General features: G+C 51.3%; 1 long non-coding RNA gene across 1 annotated transcript in view; it reads right to left on the bottom strand.

The window, feature by feature from the left end:
• Nucleotides 1–735: 735 nt before the first annotated feature.
• LOC128148304 (uncharacterized) overlaps nucleotides 736–15544 on the bottom strand; it is a 41544-nt gene continuing 26735 nt past the window's right edge. The window contains exons 7-12 of the long non-coding RNA XR_008237249.1: nucleotides 14914–15006; nucleotides 9206–9313; nucleotides 8564–8860; nucleotides 7672–7731; nucleotides 4601–6805; nucleotides 736–4518 (exon numbers count right to left, since the gene is read on the bottom strand). This is a non-coding gene — a long non-coding RNA (uncharacterized LOC128148304). The remainder of the gene's footprint in view (nucleotides 4519–4600; nucleotides 6806–7671; nucleotides 7732–8563; nucleotides 8861–9205; nucleotides 9314–14913; nucleotides 15007–15544) is intronic.

Raw genomic sequence — 15544 nt, 5'->3', positions numbered from 1 at the left:
GGTAGTCCAGCTCCATTGTAAGCCAGTCTCCCAAGCAGGTTAAAGCCCAGCAGAGCATCAGGTCTTCTGTGCTCATGGAGGCTGAGACAGAGAGTGTGGATATAAGGGGGCACGGAGAGCCTTTTTCTATCAGATCCCAGTGTTGACACTGCTCGCTCTCTCCTCACCCCCTTCTCCTTCAGCTGCTCCCTTGTTATTTCTTCCTAATATCTCCCTGCCAAGTCCTGTGACCACATCCCCCTAGTCCCAGCAAGACCACTGAGGAACCCAGCTGGTCCAGACAACCCCCATGCCCACCATCCCGTGCAGCTCAGCACAGGTCCCAGCAGCACATGCTGTCCTGGGTGGAGGCCAGCAAGGATGCATTGCCCACAGCAGGGCCACCATGTTTCCCTCCTTCCTCCTCAGGGGAGCTTCATCATTACCATTAATGGAAGGAAGCAAAATGGACACCAGGAGCTGCAGTATGGATTAGATCTCTCCAAGTTTTCCTGGGACAGAGATACAGCCTGGCGCTGCAGACCTGAACAGATCCTTTTGGCCAGGGAACAGACTGTGGCCGGTCCAGGAGAGGCTGGGATTCCAGGCTCAACTATGGAGCCTCTCCCACCTTCCCTGAGTCCCGCAGCTCCTTTGGCTGCTGCTTCCAAACTGATGAGCACTTTAGCTGTTAACTCCATTTGCAGATTTAAAAGTCAAACCCTGCCACAGGAAATTAAAAGATAATGCAAGGAATTATTTAAAAAATTAATCTTTATTACTCTTCACTCCCAAGCTGCTAATAAAAAAATGTGTTCCTCATGCAGTCTCTATAAAAACAGGTTATAAAGCAGAGGAAGAGAGGAAAGCAGATGCTTTAAAAAAACATCTTTCATCTCTCCACCCTACCTGCCTGCCATAGCCATTCATCTGCACCTGTGTGTCAGCTCCCAGCACTTTCCAACCCAGTCAGCCCCTTTTACTCTGCTAGGTAATGATTCCCCATTCCAATCTCGTCCCCCTTGTCCTCCCTGTTTTACATTTCCAGGAGATCAACAACCCCAGTCCAGAGAGCAGCCCAGAAGGTGGTTTAATGGCACACCTTCCTTGCTCAGGTATCTCTGAGCACTGTATAAACCAAGATGAATTATAGCTTATTACAGAAAGGGCAGGCATTTGGGAAGTAAACAAAGCAGCTATTACAGAAGCCAGCAATAACTCCACAACACTGGAGCAGGGTTGATCATGCAGGAAACCATGCCTGAAAGAGAGGTCAAGGATCCTTGGCAGTTCTCAGAAAGCAGCGTAAGAGGCTGAGAGGCAAGTGGCAATTGCACAGGTTTATTCAGAAGATGCTTCTGTCTAGGGCTGTGTTCAAGAAAGAAGCACGGGTCCTTGGTTCTAGCTGCTGTTTGAGCCCATGGAGCCAGAAATGGGACTGCAAACTACTTTTGTGTCATGACAGCTGGCAGCAGTTAGCCAGGTTTTGGTAGGTCCAAGAGCCACTGCAATTGAGCAAGAGCACCCAATCTAGCACGTAAGAGAGATGAAGAAGCAAGAGCCATCAAACCCACCAGCTGTGTCCACGCCCCAGCAGAAGACACAGCCCTGAGCACAGATCTGTGTCCCATCAGCCTTCTGGCCAGCTTAGGCGTGTGTCTGGCCTGGGCCTTCTCAGGAAGACACCCACCACCAGTGCTCCTGCCAAAGAGGTGCCCTTGGGTCTGGTGGAAACATGGCCAAGCCTGGAAGGAGCAGAGCACTTCACAAATGGAGAAACCAAGAGACCAAGAGCTGCTGCATCGCACCACCAGTCCAGCATGAAAGATGGCTCCCTTAGCTGCTCCATGCCCAGAGCTGGGGTTGGGGCAAAGGAGCCAGCTCAGGCACCAGCAATCCCCAGAACATGCCCTGATGGCCACTACTGCAGAAGCAGCCTCAGGGGAGCTGTAAAGTCCAACCTCCCCATCCCCAGTTGAGCAGTACAGGCACCAAAACCACTCCCATCTCTCCTCCAGGCAGCGTGCAGGGGTTTCAGCCCAGGACAGGCAGCTCCACACCTTCTCCTCATCAGGGATAAAAGGAGTATTTGGCCTTTTCCGACTCCAGGAAGCGGAGAAGCAGTCTGAAATAAAGCACTGGTGAGGAACAGACGCCAGGGGTGGAGGAAGGAGAAAAGCAGAAACACAAGCAGGCTCAAACGTGACAAAGAAGAAACCCCTTCCCCCCCGCCCCCCGCCCCGGGAGAGAACGTGCCTGCAGGCACTGCTGGCCGGGACGCCTGCAGTCCCCAGCCAGGGGCAGAAGCAGAGGGGGGACACCGCAGTACAGCAAGGCAGGAGGTGGCTTTCTGAGGGGAGGTTGACTATGATTGATGGCACCGCATTGTGTTCTCACTGATGTAGAAAATTAGAGAGAGATCGCTTCAGATATTGGCCCATCCGAGACACTTGTTGTGTCCATCTCCTGTACACAGGCGCCTCTCCTGGGAGCTCTCCCTCTGGCTTGTAGGCTCATTATTCAGAGTGCTGAACTGGGAAAAGCAATGCTATTTTATTATTATTTTTTTTTCCCCTCAACTACTTGATTGTATTATTCTTGGGAATATGTGAGGCACTGATTTGCTCGCTCAGCTGCTTGAGGGAAAGTTTGTTTGGTTCTCCCCAGCTAGGAAAAAGTAGCCCTTCACTTTTTTCTTTCTCTCCTCACCCAAGGCAGGGAAGAGGCTCTAGAAAAGATAGGAGCCATTTTTTCAGATGGAAATAGCTCCCTAAAAAGCAGTGAGTCATGCTCCACCCCGGGGCAGATCTGATAGTTGGTAACCACAGAGAGCAATGCTGCTCTCCTAATGTAGCCTTGTGCTAATGTCCTCCTGGCAAGATGGCCTCCTGGCTTCCCATCCCTTTACCATTTAACCAGTTGCTGGTTTTCCTTCCCTTTACCATGGCCACTTTTGTCCCTCCTTTGCCTCTCTGCTAGATGCGAAAAGAGTTTTAAAATGGCCTTTAAGTGGTTTTAAAAAATCCATGTATGCTTCCATACGAAATGATGAAGCTAATGGTCTAGATCAGCACAGGTTGGTGGGTCTTCAGGAGATGTCACACCACAGACCAGGAGACTACTGGGCCCTTGCCTTAAAACAATGCTGTCCCTCAGCAGTAGGCAACCAGTTTCTTCCCAGCCAGGCACAGCATCTGAGCTCACGACCCTTCAGTCCCAAGGTTTCCAAGCAGGTCTAGAAATGGTAGAGGAACCTCTCTGACTGCTGCCAACACAATCCCAAACGGGCCCTACACTCCTACTACAGCCAGTCACTTCTCTTCATACTCCCCAGGAGCTCCCAGGCAACTACACCTGCCTGGGGAGCAGCACAGGCTCTTCCATTTGGTAAGCATGGCTAGAGGAGACTGACCAAGATGTTGGATGTGGGAACTCCCACCTCTGGAAAGGGCAGGGAAATGATTCAGTTTTGTTCATGACTCCAAACTCAGCCACTGGTTTCTCCCTCCAGCTCTCCAGCTTGGGGCAGCTAAGCTTGTTCCCATGGCAAAAGGGCAAGTGTCTTTTTTGGCCCTTGTGTATCTCAAGAAGTTTCCCTGCTTTGAAGCCCATTGCTCCTGAATTGGGGAGCTCCTCACAACAAGACATTAGCTAAACCCAACCCTGCTTGGCTCCTTTGTTAAAAAAAGAGATGACTATGCCACCAGCTCCAGCCCTGCCAGCGCTCTGATCATCCCCGGGGTCACAACACACTGGAGGCTGGCAACAAGCAGCAAACACCAAATTCAAGCCAAAGCCTGAAGCACTCGAGAAATCCCCACAGGAAGATGACTTGGAACAAAGTGTCCCCCTCCCTCCCTCCCACATCCACCAGAGACTGACCCCAGCATCTGCTACCAGTTTTCCCAGTGGTGGTTAATCATCTGCCCTCTGGAAGTCCCTTCTTGAGGTGCAGAACAATCCCCACACATCCCCCCCTTCTCCATCTGCTAATGACTCCCCTCCACACAGGCTGAGCCTCCCCCAGCCTAAGCTAACAGTAGGAAATTAGCATTAAAATGATAGCTTGCTATTAGCGGTGCCTCGGCTCCCTATCACGCTCCAGGAACAGCAAATGACAGGCTGTGATTTCCCTGCCTCAGTGCAAGGGAGAGGGAGCAACGGCAGCCAGAAGTGCTGAAGTTACCCAAGGAAAGTTTCAGGCTCATCTCTCCCACCCCGGCAGCCCCTTCCCTTCACCATCCCCGTCACGCTCATCCACGACACAGGCAATCCTACAAACAGATGGCACCTGGGCAGGAAAGCAGACAAATTGGCTCCCACCTGCAGGAGCACTAAGAGCTTTCAAAGCAGACGAGCGCTCGCTCGCCAAGAGCCCTGCGGTGTGGAGACGCCAGAGGAATCTGCCATCGCTTGCCTTCCTCCCTCCTTGCTGCTCAACAGCTCCTGCTACAACCTTGTCTGGTTGCAAGCACGCAGCTGGCTCCTCCTGGGAGCCAGTGGCAGGAGGGGATGGTCGCTGCATCCTGAATCAGGCACCTGGAAGAGGTAATTCAGGCTGAGCATCAATGGAGTGATGCTTTTTTCGTGTCAGCACAACGCTTTGGTTTGGAGGGCTCACAGCTAGCTTGAAGCAAGAGGGTTTTGTTGGGCCCCCGCTGAACATCCATCTGCTTGTCAAAAAAACAGCTCAGCTCAAGCTGCCTGCTCTCTCCTCCTGCCAAAGTGGGGGTCTGCCCTCCCAGAAACTTCCCCTCCTTGACCAGATACCTGTGGCAAGAGCATGGAGAGATTCATTTCATTTTCTGCCTGCCTGCTCCTCTGAGCCTACCTGGCTGAAAGGTTCTTAGTACATCGAGGCCAGGGAAGCAGCTTGCGACTCAGACTGCAGAAAACCAAGAGGCAGGAGGAGGTGAAAAAAATCCATGGGTGTCAAGGCAGGTTGTCATCTCCCTTTGGGTACCTGAGTGACCCTGCAGAGTTACAGCAACTGAGGATCTCATAGCTGGTGCATTCCTCCCTGCAGAGCCCCATAGCGCTGGCTCCTACCTACAGCAGGTAAAGGGGACACAGTGAGGCCGAGACATGCAGGAGTGCCTGGGTGCTTTCAGCACATCTTATGTGGAGTCATGCACAACACTGCTGAAAAATTCCATTCAAAATTACCTTTTAAGCCACTTGGGTAAGGTTGAACAATCCCCTCCCCTCTACCTCATCCTTACCTCTCTTAAAAAGTACCTAGACAAGCAAGTGAAGGCAAGTGTCCTCGAGCCCCAGCCTGCTGATTGCCTTGTAATGGGCCTAGAAGGTGGGATGCAAAAGGGAGAGGGTAAAGGATGGTAGGAAAAAGCAGGGTAAACCAGTTACCCCTTCCCTGGCATTCCTATCAGCAGCTGAGATGTGGGAGTGAGGAGAGGACTCTGATGATGATGGATGGCAGACAACTGATCCTTGGCAAGGCGGAACAGGAGCAGAAGGAAGCACTGCTCCCAAAGGCGATCCTCTCACCTCCTTGGGATAAGAAAAACAACCATCAGAGGCAGCAGCAGCGGAGGAAGGGAACACACTCTTCTCCCTGCACGTTTGGTATTCATCTCCGGCCTGTCAGAGGGGGCCACGATCCAACCGCACATTTGTATATTCACCAAGCTGTACACCGGCTCGGCGGACTCCTGACAGATGCAGATGGCAAAGCCATTTTTCATAAGGTAAGGGAAAAAGAAAAAAAAAAAAAAAAAAAAAACCAAACTACCAAAGACAGGTTCAGGCATCAGCCGGAAAAGATGCAAGACAGGATCAGGGCTAATAGAGAACCAGAATCAGATTAAACTCTTGGATCTTTAAGTGCACAAAGAGGCCTGTCCCCTGCCTCTGTTTTCTAGTGTGGCCTGGCAGCGGCAGCTACCTCTGTAAGCAGCTGGAAAGCGAAAGCTGGACCCAAATCAGCACTAACGCTTTGCTGAACCGGCCCTTGAGGACAGAAGGCTAGCAGAGGGGCTGCTGGAGTAGTGTGGGCACAGGCACTCTTCTACGAGATTAGCTCCCATTTAGAGGTGAGAGACAGCCTGCAGAGAACATTAACCATTAACACGCTTGTCTGCCCCCCAGACCCTGACTTAGTTCGGGCCTGGCCCCCAAAGAACATGGATGGCCCCCAGGGCTCTGAAGGGACATCCCTGGCAGACCTCCTGCTGGTACAAGGGTGCCAGTATGGCAAAGGACCACTCTGTGCAATGTTCCCCATGATGGCAAACATGGCAGCTCCCAATGGCCCCGATTTGTCTCAGACAGTGACAACGGTTCACCCTCTGTCCCAGGTCACCACACAGCAAAAGGCATCACTGACACATAGCTGTTCACCGAAAAAGCAAGAAAAGTGATGCTCAGCACAGTATACATCATCCCCTGGGCAGCATGTATGCATGGCCTGCTTGGCACTGGGAGCCAGTGGTTCTTGATGTAAGCCAAGGGGAAGGGAAAGGAAGAAGTACCCTCACAGAGAGAAAGATTTCACCTCTGCCAGTGGCGTTCTGTTATTGTCACCGCCAGCCATAACATCAAGTTTTTGATGAGAAATCTAAGTTGACAGTGATACAGGAAAGGAGCTGAGAAAGTGGCAAACTCTGCCCAGCCCTCTCTGTAACCCGAAATCTCCCCTGGCTTCCAGCGTCTGCATGAAGCAGAGCCAGTACCTCATCACCAGGTTACTAAGCAAGTAGGTCTTCCTTTTCCAGAGCCATAGAATAATCTTTCCTTGCAGTCATCCATCCTTCTGGGCAACTCTGAGGAGAATTTAATTTTGATCTGTGTTGTATCCTCCTCATTTCTGAAATGAGAAACACATGCAGAAGCCACATCCCCTTTGCAAAACAACACATGCATCCATAAACTGAAGTCACCAAAGCCTGAAGAGTTTCTGGTGCCAAAGCCCAGGTGCTTTCAGACTCATCAAAGGTGCATTGAACACCATCAAGCCCTGCTGCCTGTGGCATTTCCAGCTGACATTCGCCCCCCCCTTGCCACAGGAACAGACAAGCGCAGGGCTGGGCAGTGAGGCTTGGCGAAGGTTACTGCCGAGACCTGGTAGAAATGTCATCCAGCAGCATACGCTTCAAGAAAGATTCATTCCCAAGCAGCCTGGCTCCATAATAAAAGTGTCAGAGCAGCTGACTTGCTTCCCCCCAATCTCATTGCCTCCAGATTTATCCTGTCTCAGGTCTCTCTCCCTCCATAAGCCAGCACGTGCCTTTCCTTTCAATAGGCTGGCACCAAAACTCAGCCAGCTGAGATTGTAGGAGAAAAACGAAAATAAGCCAGGTGAAGGGAACAGGGGGAAAAATGCTCAGGAGCCAGGTTTTCCTCTAATTTTGGTTGCTCTCAGTCCTGAGAGGGAGGAGGGGAAGGTGACAGATACCTTAACATGAGAATACTCCACAACTAGAAGCCACCCGATTTTGTGTCCCAAACCAATGCCCTAGCTGCCAGGCTGTGTCACCTCCCTCTCAGGAAGCTCAAATCACATTCCTGATAAAACCCATCTCAGAAGACAGAAGTATCTCTGAGCCTGTCACCCTCCTGGCCAGGGAGCCTCTTCTCAGAGGGCTGTGCACATGGTGGGCACCCAGAAAGCAAGGAGAGGAGATGAGATTCCCTGCGAGTCAGAGTCTTGGGGAGTGCTGAGCACTGGCTTACCTTCACCGCAGAGATGTGATGTTAATGCAGTATAGCAGGCAGCCCCAAAGAGAGAACAGTCTTCAGGGAGTTTAGGGGGGGAGAGAAGGATGGGGGGGGAAGGGGGGAGGGGAGAGAGAGAGGAGATGTTAATGGTCCTTTGCAAAGAGCTAAAAAATACCCAGAATGGCCAGAGTTTCTGTTGTTCTTCCCCGCCCATCCACCCCCTCCGCAAAGGAACGTGCCACACAGATTAAAACAATTTCTCTCTAACATGCAAGATAGGACCAGGCAAGGCATCCTTCGGCTGTGAGTGAAAGAGACAGAGCCTGCCTTTGTCAGGAGCACGCCAGCCCCAGGGAGGCGAGGTGGGGGATGGCAGACACCGACTGCAGGGATCCTGCTGGCTAATTCCCAGTAACCAGGACAGACAGGTCTGTGCCAGGTGCCTAGCTGGGGTGCAGGGTGTGCTTCTCCAACACAATGGAGACATCAATAGCAGAAGTGAGTTCTGGGCATCTCAACTGCCCTGGGGTGATGCAGACTAAGAACAGATGCCTGCAATAATGGACGGGGGGTTGTGGAGCAGCTTTCCATGGAGCAGAGAAAGCCTCTGCTACCCCAAAGACCGTCTTGTTACATTTGCAAAACACATGGTAGGAGGCAGAGCCCACAATACCTCCTGGACCTATGGACCTTACCACCCAAGGACATCTTTCTCTGGCCCATGCTAGGGTACACCTTCAGGTAGGTGGCTTACAACCTAGCACCCACTTCCTCCATTCAGTTGATGCCATGGAGAGTGCCAGTTTACTTCCAGCAGTGAGTGCTGGTTGATAGTCAGGAGAAAAACCAAACCCACCCCCACCAGGCTATAAAAGCATTGCTTTGCTGTGTCACAGCTGTTTCTCACATCTGGATGCAGACAGCACTTAAAGTGTTGCAGCTGGCACCAGCTCCTCGGTTAGCATCTCCTTGTCCTGTTAACGCCAGGCAGGGGAGAGGTCCGGCAGTCGAGGTGAAGGGGCACTTCATCTCTGTCAGGTTCTCCTCCACTAATGAAAATGTTTCTCCAGCATGTCCTCGGGAAGGCTTCCTTCAGCTCCAGCCCCCGTGTGATTGAAGGCTAATCTCTGTTACTCTTGGCTGAATGGCAGCCCACGAGGAAGGTGATGTATTGTGTTTCCCTTTAACTCGACATTTAATGGTGCTGGCAAAAGAAGAAAAAGCGCCAGATGTTTCCAAATGCAGAGATGTCAGGGCAGGAACAGGGGCTTCACGGACTGGGACCAGAGCACATCCCTATAAATTCAACCCTGCTTTGAAGGGCCATTTCACATGCCAGTGTGACTCCCTCCCGGAGACAGGCCAGCTGATCACTTGTGGCCACAGGAGGCAACATGTCCTGCAGCCACCCTGTGGGACATGACTGGCCTCCAATGAGCTCCCCATCATCAGTCTGGTCAGTGCAGAGACCTGGGAGAAAGGCCAAGGTCTGGAGTGCAGACTATTTGGGGCTAGGGAAGAGAGCACATGAGGGGGGCTCGGCACTCACAGGTGGTGGCCTTGGCTCCTCTGGCTGGCTTTGAACTAGTCTCTGAAGCCTCAAGATGTGAAGTTTTCCAATGTGCAGTGTTACCTTCCTTTTAAAATGCTTGGAGACCTACCAATAAAGAATGGAGAGAAAAAATTAGGATTACAATCCTCCTGCTGGTCTGCTGCTCACACTCAAAGAGACCTGGCTCCATGACACACCAATCTTTCTCCTCTGGTCCAGAGCCACAGCTCTGCAAACATGCTCCAGACCATCCCCACTAACTGTTGCTCTCCTGTTGTTTCTGCCCTTGCTGGAACAACGCAGTTACCCATCATGGCGCTCTCCGCACCCTCCACCTGCAAGACTTTGCAGCTTTTCTCCTCCTTTTTTGCCCCCACAAACCCACCAGCATTGTTGAGGACACCCAAACACAACACAATGTCTCCTGTTTGCTCTCCCTTCCTCTCCTCACCCCGCTCCCTACCTTCTCCCAGCCCTGCCTGCCACTGGCACTGGATGTGGGGTGCTTACCATGGGCCACACAAAATGCATCCTCCAACAGTTAAACCTGGAGGAGAAGAAAAAGGAGAAATTAAGAAAACAGACAGGAGGAAAAAGAAAAAACTTCCAGTTACTGGCAATTAGCTGTACTTAATGCTCACCCGCTGTGCACCATGCCCCAGACGCAATGACTCTGCTAGGTGAGCATGCAGGGTGGCACACCAGGGACCTGCACACACTGTGCACAGGTGAGCACACAAGGTGCTCGTTGAAGGTATTCCAACATATTTGGTCAACTATCTGGGCACAAATGGCTGCAGCCCTTTTGGGGGCCTCCTGTAGCTCAGCCAAATCAGGGACGGTGCTTTTCTCTGCTCCCACGAGCTGTGTCCCAAGCCCTAGGGCAGAGGAAGAGGCCCTTGCTCGGAGCTGAAGCCCAGCATGGGAAATTGCCCAAGGCATATCCATCCCCATTCCCAGACCCACCTGCCTGGGTTATGTGGCTGTTTTTAGTTCCCAGGAGAGATAGAAGCTACAGACAGCACCACGGGCTGCCTGTTGACACAGTCGCAGATGGCACAGCTCCTGCTGACAGAGATGCCTTCCCCTCCATGGGAGGACATGCTTTGCTCCCAGCCGGGGGGAAGGCAGAGGCACCCAGCATGCTGCCGCAGTGGAGGAGGCACTCAGCCAGCCGCTAATGCTTCCTACTGTCTTGGAGCAAAGGGATGAATTAGCTTTTATTAGCTCTTACAAAGAGCACATCACTTCTGCCCTCTCGTCCTCGCACAAGACTCATGCACAGACTCGGCTGTGCTGCAAGTGAAGCAGAACCAACTTACCTCCATGCCAGTGGCCCCAAACTCCTGTTGGGTGTTGTATAAATCTTAAATCTTAGACAAGCTGGGAGTTAGGATAGAGCAATCCTCCTGAGGGTGCTGCAGGGCCCTTGCTGCCCAAAAGTACTTTAAAAAGATGGATGCTCGGCTTTTATGTCCGGATCTCTCAGGTGGCACCACACATGGCCTGAAGGAGGGCATGGTCTCCACGCCAGCAAAGCCAGAGCCACTGCACAGTCCTTACTGCTGACACCCAAACTCGGGGCTGTTGTTTGGGGGGGTGGTCTGTGGTTTCCCGCTGAGCGCTCCTGCCACATGATGTATTCCTGACCCCCAGCACCCAGCCATCAGCAAGGCTGAGGGATGGTGCTTCTCCAGAGAAGTCTCTCTGAAGTCGCTCTGGGGCTTGTTAGCAGGGTGATAAAGGGGATGAATGGCCTCAGAGAAATGCTCTGTCTCCTGCTGTGGCATTCATTATCCTTTAGCTGGGCAATTCTTCACACCAGCCAGGAGCTCTGGGCTTGCTCATTTATTGTCCTCAGGGGCTGTTTTCCACAAGAGGCCACGCTCTGCACTTGCGCTTGTCGCCCCAGGCAGCTCGAACGTGCCTGAAGAGCCCGCAGCATGGCAGCCACGCAAGATGGCTGGGGGCAGAGAAGTTCTTCCCCTGGCTAGTCTCTGAGCTCATCGCCTTCCTCCCACACAACCAGCTTGCTTTCCCAAACTTGCAATTTGGTGAACTGAGCTGCAGCTGCCCCCCAGATCTGCAGGAAACATAGCTGGGCACATTTTCAGCCTGATTTCCTAGGAAGTGCAGAGCATATGCAATCCTGCTGCATCACTCCGTCCTCTGCCCACTCCCCAGCAACTTCTGACACTGCAAACAGATTTCAACCTGATCTGACAGAGAGGCAGAGGTCTTGGAGACAGTCAGAGTCTATAAATTTCATGGGAACAGACTGTCAAACAGAGGAGAGACATTATTAGCACCTTCCAAACTGCAGTGTATCATTCCTTATTAGACATCAGACAATCTGCATGGGAGAAAGAGAGATGCTATAAATATCCTGGTAAGGGGGGATGCTCCATTCAGCACAAGCAGCTTACTACACAGCAGAGAATCCAAACCCACGCTATATATCCACAGGAGACAAAACTTCATGGATCCCACTGCACACAGTACTAATGGGAGAAGGTTTCAAGCCTGCTTGGCTGATAGGAGAGCCAGCCAGCTAAGATGGCATGTTGGCCTTTGGAAAGCCTCTGGAAACGGGCTATGTGCTCTTCCCTTGCCATTCTTCCAGTGACCAAGCTGAGGTCCCACTGCATTTCCAGCTTGAATTGCCATCCCAGCCATATGGATGAGTTCAGATGCTCCCTGAAATGCAAGAGACATGCCCAACTCCAAGGAGGAACACTGATGGGCAGAGCGGCTCCCTCACCTTTGCAACCCTCCCTGTGCCTCCGTGCCACATGGGCAGAGATTTCACCTTCCAGCAAGACGTTTCATCCACAGGTTGCTGCCAGCAAATGCCAGGAAGGCAGCCCAGAGTCCAAGCAGCCGCCTGGGGAGCTCACAGCAGTATCACTTACACATCAAGGTACCCATTAGTGCGTTGACTGATTAGTGGCACAGAGAGAGGGAGCCTGTCCCTCTTCACACAGATCCTTGCTGAAGACCAGACCCACTCACCAGCCTCAGTACAGATCTGTAAGCCGGGGCCAGCACGGAGCTGGCAGGCAGCAGCGTGGGTGCAAAGCTCAGCCTTCCCCTGGCAGGACAGAGGGAGCCCCACCAACCCTTCCTCTTCCTCCTAAAGGCTGAAGGGGACACAACAGCCTCTTGGTTCTCCTTTAAAAGTCAATTAAACAGCTCGCATGTTGCGCAGTGCAATACAGCCTTCAGAGAGCAACACCAAGAAGCCATTTACTAGAGCTGCTGACTGGCCTTTCTTCCTCACCTCCTTTCAATGACCCAATTAGGAGACCCTCATTAGGCTGTTCCAGGGCGGAACCTGGAGTTGCTCTTGCCAGGAACTCCCGTCACTCATCGCTGCTCTCCGGTACAGGAACGATTAGCGGCAAGTGTATGGTACATGGCAAGGCAGCAAAGGCGAACGGAGCTTGCTAAGGCTGAGCCCAGCATTTCAGTGCTGTCTGACACTGCTGCAAGAAAGCCAAACTCCATATGCAATTTGGGGACTGAGCAGGGTAATCCCTGTGCTCATTTAGGATCTGCACTGACCCTGTCGTTATCTGTTTGCAGTGCCATTTCCAGCCTCAGGCATCCTAGAGCCCTGGAAGTAATTGAGAAGTAGGAGATAGCCTTTTTCTCTCCAGCTCGTATGTGATGATGGCCCAGCTGGCCAGATGTATTTTGGGACTTCTCTGATTCACCCAGTAAAGGTCAAGTCCCAGGAGGTGCCATCAGCCCGGAGGATCATGTATCTCTTGTACCTGCAGGGCTTCAGCTCTGCAAAAAGCGAATTTAAACATGCGCTACAGCACATCCTTTATTCCAAAAAAGGATTTACACTTCACGGGTGCTTGACTCCCTGTTCTGCCCAACAAAAGGAGTGAAGGGGATTGCATCTAGGTTTGTGTTTGTTAAAAACAAAAAAGAAAATCCAGAAATCCAGTCACTCTATCCTAATTGTTCTGATTCAACCTTTCACAGCTTTGCATTGAGCTAAAGGGCCGCACCTGAAAGTATGCCAAGAGCGGCATGAAATGTTAATGTTGCAATTAAAACAATATGAATATTGCAGCACCGCTCTGCTGCTCCCCATCCACTGAACAATTCTCATTCAATGGAAGTCAAGTTACATTTGAGGAAATAATGAGGTCTGCTAATTAAGTCTGGCCTAGGAAGACAGCAGTCTTAAAAGGAAAAAAAGAATTAAAAAAAAAAAAAATCACATCTCCCCAAAATGTGTACATTTGCTGCTTATTACCTGCAAAGGGAAATCATTAATGCTGTGCAATGCCAGGATCACAGGTCAGTGCCATTGTCTTATTGCACACATCTAGAGGAAATTATCTTTTTAATGATAAAACGCATAAGTCATGACCTGCTTTGTCCCTAGGAGCTGAGCGGGAAATGCTGGGCTGACACTTTCCATACTCTGAATGCAGAAAGCAGGTACCTGACAGTGAATGCCAAATCCAGGCTGGGCTAGTGAGAGGCAGGCGGGGGCTCCAAGGGGCTGAAGGCAGCAGACTGCGTTCAGCTGACACAAGACGGGTCTCAGCTTGTACACGGGGAAGGGATTTTTCCTCCCCAGCTACCGAGACAATTGAGTGACAGTGACATCAGCTTGAGCTGGTGGAAGCCACAGGGAAAGAGACCACTGGGTCAGTCCTGGGGGGACAAAGATTGGTCAGGATCGTCATGAGTTTTTACTCTAACAAGAGGCAACAGAGGAAGACCCCTCTTCCTGCCCTTTGCATCCATCAGTTGCTGTCCCAAGACACAAGTGCGTGTTGCAATAACATGAAGACAAAGCAACAGCCTCAAAAACAGAAACATCAGGTCCAGGGGTCCCAAAGGAAATCTGTATCAACACACTGCACCCATAGTTTCCCCACCTTCTTGTCTTTCATCACCTTCCCAGATTTCTTTATCTATGATGGTGGTTGAGGCTGCCACCATGTCTCCTGTGTTCTCCCCAGCCCAGATAACTGCAGAGGGAAGTTGGGGTGGGGAGGGTATGGCACTGTGCATATTTCATGGGAAGAGCAGAAGGCTGGGAACAAGCCCACCATGTCTTCCTGCTGATTTGGCTGCCTTTTCTCTTTGTCAGAGTTTCAGGAGCATACAAGACCTACTCATCCTCCAGGCCTAAATTTTGCCATTAGACCAAATCTGACCAACCAGCATGGAGTTGTCTAGGGGCCACAGAGCAGCTTGTTGTGTAAAGAGCAGGCTATGGCAGTCCAAACCGCTCCTGCCACTGGAGCAACACCCCTTCCTAATCTACTTCCCAATTCTCCAGCAGAAAAGTCATCCAATGGAGGGGTGAGGGAGGGCACTGGAGTCCTGGTTCACTCCTTGACCACTGCTGACACTCTGAACTTTCGCCTGTCTTTAATACAGACGACATTCCTGCTAAGATCCAGAGACTGAGCCACACTGACCAGACATGGAAACACAAAGATTCAAATGTGGGGGAATCTCAAACCATCAGGAAGAAAACACTTCATTTGAAAGAGGAGAAAAATCCAGATGAAAAGATCAGAAAGGACCTTCCAAGTCCTAGATTGTCCTAAGGGACTCAGATACTATTTCTATCCATCTGTGGCCTCCTAGAGATGGAAGAGAAATAAACCTATTTGGTCACCAAGGTCCACTCAGGAGGAGCGGATCTGTCCCCACCACCAGCTCACTGTTTTGTGGATGAGTAGGTGGTCTCCTCCCTTCAGCCCGCTTCTCACTGTATTTCCAGATGCACCAGCACTTGCTGCTACCAAGTGTCTGTTCTGCAATAAAGAGCAATAAACATGCCAGAGTAATTAATGTCTTAACAACTTATTACAATCCTCAGATAATTAATCACAAAAGCTAAACATGCTGTCTCACCCTCCTAATGTGTTAATGCTCTAATTATTATGCCTCAATTAAGGGGAAGTCAGCGCTCCTTGCTTAGAAGTGCATGTTTAATAAGGGTGCTTGAATGCAGGCAAGTTGAAGTGGGAAGGGAGGGGTTGATGGGGGTTAAGGAATAGGACACCATTTTTAATGAGGTTTCACGGGTGGCTCGAGGCAAGGAATTGACAGCCCCTATCTAGGATCTCACACAAGACTGCACGTGGAACTGGGGGCCATCTGCGGTGGCTCTGTGCTCCGCTTCCCACCGGGCTATTTATAGGAAAAGCAGCATGTGGGGCACAGAGAAGGCAGAGACTGGAGATGAGCAGTTACACTGTGGATCTGGCCAGCACTAGACAGCAGAGCTGGCAGCTTGCAGAGCAGTCAGCAACAAGAGTAGGTGTTCTCCTCTATCCAGCCCACTTCTTG

Source organism: Harpia harpyja, chromosome 11 (assembly GCF_026419915.1).
Source record: "Harpia harpyja isolate bHarHar1 chromosome 11, bHarHar1 primary haplotype, whole genome shotgun sequence".
Classification (NCBI taxonomy): Eukaryota; Metazoa; Chordata; class Aves; order Accipitriformes; family Accipitridae; genus Harpia; species Harpia harpyja.
The sequence above is the reverse complement of the archived record's forward strand: the minus strand, read 5'-3'. Positions and strand labels throughout refer to the sequence as shown.